Below are 6,103 nucleotides of genomic sequence, written 5' to 3' on the forward strand. Positions count from 1 at the left end.
AAATAGCATTATTTCTTTAACCTTAAGATTAATCTTGAGAAGAGGTCAAAGGTCAGTTATCGTTATGGGGTCTTGCTATATGTTATGACACAAACATAGCAAAGTTGTAAGTATCATAGTTTCTAGGTTCTAAGGCTTTTTGTCAGTTAGTCACCAGATGTTTGCTTGAGTGATTTGCTGCTTTCTAATATCTGTGTTTATTTCCTGGTATACCTATACCTATGTGGTTAGTATACATGCTACATAAAGGCTGACAAAGGCAGTAAGTATAAATGATCATGAATTAAGTGTAAATTACATTGCGGTGAGCTCCATTGCTCCAACCTCAGCCTGTGGAAAGCCAAGTTTTGGAAAATATTTTTCTGAAAGCGGAGTTTACTTGCAAGCCACAACAAGTACTTCATCTTTGGATTGTTTGTACTTGTTTTTCATCTCAACAGCAAAGCCTGAAAATGGCTTGTCGTGGACCCCAACTCCTCGACGGTCCCCTGGACTTCGCTGCAGGTACTTTTAACATTTCTTCAGTTATTTTAAGAGTCACTAAATGACTGTAATAATTTAATAAGTTCCAGTGTGAATGTCACGTTTTAATGTTATCAAAATATGTGTATTCCAAGATTTTTCCCCGTAAATTGTTTGTATGCTTTAAATTTTCTGGGAGAGGTGTATAAATTATTAACTGTATGAATTTGAAAAAAAGTTGTTACTTTGATTTGAAGGCTTCAAATTTGACACTTTTTTTTTAATGAAATGGTTAAAAATACCTTAATGGACAAAAATTTGTAAAATGCCCCAAAATCAGTCTCTTTGCTAACAGCATCTTCAGGATGTCATGACGTCAGAACACACAGGTGTAAACACACCAGATCCCGGTCTTCTCCTAACATCCTGTTCTTCTCCGGATCAAAGGCTTTATTGAAATAAACTATAACTTTTTCCCTGCTACAAAACGTGATGATAAAAAATAATAAAAATAAAAGAATATAAAAAAGAATATGAAAACAGTAATCATAGGTCTTAATACCATTATTACTACTATACTATCTTATGTTATGGTAATACTTTATAATATATCTTATTATATAGCAGACAGATATATTGTATTACACAGGGATAGCATGTGGTAAAAATATCTCATGTATCTGTCCTTATGGCAGATACAGTCCTTGTGCACATTCCTAATAATGCAGATTTTTTATTTGTTTGCTTTTTGCTTGACCATGGTTTTGAGACATACCTGCACAGCTTTGTGTGTTTGCAATTTTTACTTCTGCCAAGGAGGTTATGTTTTTAGTAACTTTTGCTTGCCTGTTATTTTTTAGTAAACATCATAGCTGAAAAAAATTGAATTAATCCTGATCAAACTTTGTAGGGGTGTACAGTGGGGTTATGTAAATTTAGCTTACACCCACTTCAAGGTTAACTTTATTATTGGTCAAAAATGAACAAAAATCTTTATAATTTAGAAGCTATGATTCTTAAAAGTGTGGAGTCTGTGGTCAATATATAAAAGTACTGTGTAAAGATTTAAAATATCACATTACATCTGACCTCTGACCTCTCCTTCAAGGTCAAATAAAGTCAAACTTGTGTCATTCAGTCTGACATAAATGCAGCCTAAAATGCTTTTCTCTCATCATCTGCTGAAACTAACAAATGTAGCTCTGTTCCTTTAGCACTCGGTGTTTATTACATTCCTAATGTTATTTTAAACTTGTTTCCTCACATGTCGTCTTGACTACGTGTTTGAACGTCCCGCAGAAGAAGGCCTTCCTGAAGTCATCAGGATCCTGGATGACAGTCTCCCGAGCACCATCTCTTCTGATGAAGAACAGGACACTGATACCCAGCGTGTCAGTAAAGGTGAGTATGGTGAGTATATCCTTCTCTCATCCTCCCCCTCTTCTCACGAAGCTTCTCCTTCAACCTCAGTTCTCACCTCCTCAGCAAAGAGAAGCAGAGAAGACATCTGCACTGAAGAGGTAAGTGCAAAGAGGTGCAAGGTAAGTGATGGCACGTTCTGTGGCCCTTCTACGTCATCAGGTTCTTTTGGTGTCAGACGCTTCTGGGAAAGGCCTTTTAACCTTTCACTTGATGACAGTGACTCTGACTAGGTAATGTTAGAACTTGTTTTTAAACTTTAAACGTTTAAGTTGGCCTTTGCGTCTTGCAGTGTTTGTAAGACACTTTCTTGCTTTGAGGACAGCTTCTTGTAAATATCCTTTACTTTTTAATTAACTTTGTAATGTTTAAGTTAAGCCTTTGTGTCTTGTGATGTTTGTAACACAGCTAACTAAAAATATCTGACTTTTAAAGAATATTAACTAACACATGTGAAATGTATTGTTTTTTTCTTAATATGTGACATTGCCTGTGTTACTGTAAGGTAGTGTTTTAGGTGTTGTTACTTCTATTTTTGTTAATATCACAGGTAACTGTTTAAATGACTTACATATTTTTTCTCAAGCTCTAGCTCACCATGCAGGACAAAGGTAAGTCCGTACATAATGTCAACACAAATGAGTAGAAAAGGTTCAAAAATGATGTCGTGAACTGACTGTAGTCTCTTGTTTATACATAAGGTATAGCCTGTGGCTAAGGGATCAGAGGTAAGGTAAAAACACATAACAGAAGAAAAGTAAATTGAACAAATCAGTGATCTGTGAATTCATCCTTTTGTCTTTGTCTTTTTGTCTTCAGGTGCTTTACACTTGTCCTCTCCCAGCATTCCAGACGGCGCTAACACAGAGAGATGCTCTACCCAGAAGACAGCCTTACCCCAACCCGATGAGAAGGATGGATGACCAAATTACAAACTGGAGAGTAGTGCTGTGTTCCAGCTATGTAAGTTATTGCCTCACATTGGCTACAAACTGTCTTGAAGACTAAATCCTTCCAAAAGCTGGTATAAATCATCGTCCTACAGTACTGTAGGTCTAAGTTTATTTATAGTTATTGTGTATATATGTTGAGTTTAAAATAGCATTTTAACAACATGCTGCAGCTGCCAACAATGGAAATGCTGTTTTGTGTTAAAATTACGTCTTTCTTGTGTTATTGCTTTGCAGGGCAGCTGAGAGTGGACAGAGCTGCACAGAGGACCAAAGATCCACTCTCAGCACTTCATACCTGACTGGCCACAGCACCACCCTTCTTCACCCAGGGTGAGGAGGGTCCTGACCCCGCCTGCACAGAGGGAGTTGTGAACATGCACTTCTGTACCGGTGGGTTTAGGAGCCTCCTCACACACACACACGGATGAAGACTGTCACTGGAAGATGTCTCCATTGCATCAGCAGGACAGGACGTAAGCATTTGTATAATATTACAGTTTGTGATGTTTTATACATGTTTTTATTGCTTCATTTCAAACTAGGAGATATAAAATAAACCAGTTTTCATAATAGTTTCTGTCTCTTTAGTTGTTTTCTTAATAAGTTATTTGGAACATCATTGCAACCTGTCAGCTTTTTATTGATGATTTAGAAAGCTGCTGGTGGCCCGAGTGTGTACAGTGGGGTGTTGTTTTTGTCACATGGTGAAAGTGACCTCGGGGGGAGCAAAAAGAACAACTGAACAATTTTGGGATTCACAGACTTTGGTAATCGTTAAAAAAATGAAGAAAAATTGTTCTGTGTGAACAAGAAGCTCAAATATAAACCTTACTGACACAAATGATCTGCTATCTGTAAGCAGGAAAATGTTTTCATGAGCCTGGGTGAAGCTAATTTGTATGAGTTTAACCTCCTGGTCAAAAACTTTTAGAAGATTAATATGTTCACCCGCTGATTCTTACTTGGCCTGAATGTTTGAATGTTTGCAGTTTCAGGTCCTACTGATCAGTTTTAAGTACTGTAGAAAGTGAGCAGCAATTCCTGGGATGTAATGGGACAAAAGGGTAATGTGACAGACACATTAGTTCCCTCGTTTAACAACGTGTAAGCAGACTGCTTTAACCTGCAATTTACTGCATGTTGTTAGGCTGCATGGTACAACCACAGTCTGCTAACCACCCGTGGTGAGCGAAGGTTTTGAGGTCTTGCTCGAGCTACTGATGAAGTTTTATTAATGCTTCCCAACCACATTTCATCTCGATGGTCCAAGGCTTACATCTTTAAGCTCACAAATATACTTCTGTAATTAATCAGTAACCAATTTATTACTTCAAGTTACAGTGTGAGGGACATTGATTAACATAAATTAGATTTAACTGGATTATGTGTTTAGGTCAAGAGACACAGAACTTCATCTTCAAGAGGCTCTTCTTAAATGTCTGATCACGATGTTTGTGTTTGTCTGCAGCATCACTGGAGCAGAGAGGGTATAACACAAGGCCACAGTCATGTGGTATTCTGTCCTGCTATTAAGTGAATAAAATACTGAAAAAACATCTAGACACTAAATACAGTCACTGGCCACTTCATTAGTTACACCTTGCCAGTACTGTTTTGGACCTTCTTTCACCTTCAGAACTGCCTTAATTCATTGTGGCGCAGATTCAACAAAGACCTGGAAACATTCCTCACAGATTTAGTTTCATATTGACATGATAGCATCACACAGTTGCTTCAGATTTGTCGGCTGTGCATCCATGTTGCAAATCTACTGATCCACCACATGCCAAAGATAATCTGCTGGATTGACATCTGTTATAAGATGAGTATACTGTGGTCATAAAACGATGGGCATGGTCAGCAGCACAGCTCAGGGAGGTTGTACCTCTGGAGAGGCCCTATCCTACACCTGAGGTTTTTACCAGTGAAAAGAACTGAGGTTTCCTCACAGTGTTTCCTAGTGTTTAATCAACAAAGGAGAATTTATTCCTTAGACTGTGTAAAATTTCTTTCATGGTTATTCTGCTGCAAAGGTGAGCTCTGAGATGGGCCCAAGCCATGCTTGCTCCTCAGCAGTCTTTATTTAACCTGATATGTCAAACCCAATTATTGTTGAAGACTGCTCTGACTCTGGAGAAGAGTTATGCTTTCTGTTTTTTTAAATGAGCAGTAATGATACTTGTAATAAATGTAGCCTTTATGCAGCTCTGGAGGCCTGGATTGCTGAATTGGACACTTGAAATCCCACCCTTGAAAACCCCGTAGCTGGTCAGGCCCCTGTAGCCGGAGCAGCGGAAGGTGGCGTAGGCCCTGCTAACTGTCTCCCAGCAGGTTATCCTCAGCAGACAGGAAAACATGATGGCTGGGTGACGGTGAGGAGGGAGCATAGTCTTAAACAGAAGCCCTGGTACACCACCACCGTGTTCATGTGTCTAACTGTTTCCTCCACTCGGCGACACACCCGCCAGGGATCAAACTCTGGTAATTGCTGATTCTGTTCTGAGACACATGAAGACAGCAGCAACCATAGTCAATTGTCTTCCAGGGGCCAGAGCAGGCAACACTGAGGGAAATAAAACATGCTGGCTGAGGGTAAACCTGAATTCAGTAAAAGTATAATTCACATCAGCAATAATGACACCCGGTTACATCAATCAGATGTCACTAAAATCAATATTGAATCAGTGTGTAACTTTGCCAAAACAATGTCAGACTCTGTAGTCCCCTCTCCAATCAGACCAGGAGTGTCATGCGGCTAAGCATGTTCTCCTTAAATTGCTGGCTGTGTGACTGGTGTCCAAGAAACGATGTGGGTTTTATAGATAATTGGGAAACTTTCTGGAGGAAACTTGGTCTTGTTGGGAGACAATCCGACTTTGGATGAAGCAGCTCTTATTTCGCAGTGATGTTAAATTGGGGTGAAACGTCATCATAGCAGCTTTGACTGGCAGCTGCGGTCACGGAGAAACTTGCGTATCTCTGTTCGGGAATAGCAGATAGAGCGTAGGCTCTGAGAGGAGGGCCAGCGTTTACGTAGCCAGCGTTTAGTACATATAAAAGTGCAAATGGGAAAAAGGTTTTTGAAATGCAGTTTATTAAATTGGAATTCAAAAATGAATTTACAAATGCAGAATTTATTCTACAATTCATTATTTAAGCACAGAATTCTTTATTTCGATGCGCGTGGCTCTTATGGTCCTCCATACTATAGACCCCAAAGCGCTTTACACTACATTCAGTCATCCACCCATTAACACACATTCACACGC

Source organism: Aulonocara stuartgranti (genome assembly GCF_965226115.1).
Source record: "Aulonocara stuartgranti genome assembly, chromosome: 5".
NCBI classification, from domain to species: domain Eukaryota; kingdom Metazoa; phylum Chordata; class Actinopteri; order Cichliformes; family Cichlidae; genus Aulonocara; species Aulonocara stuartgranti.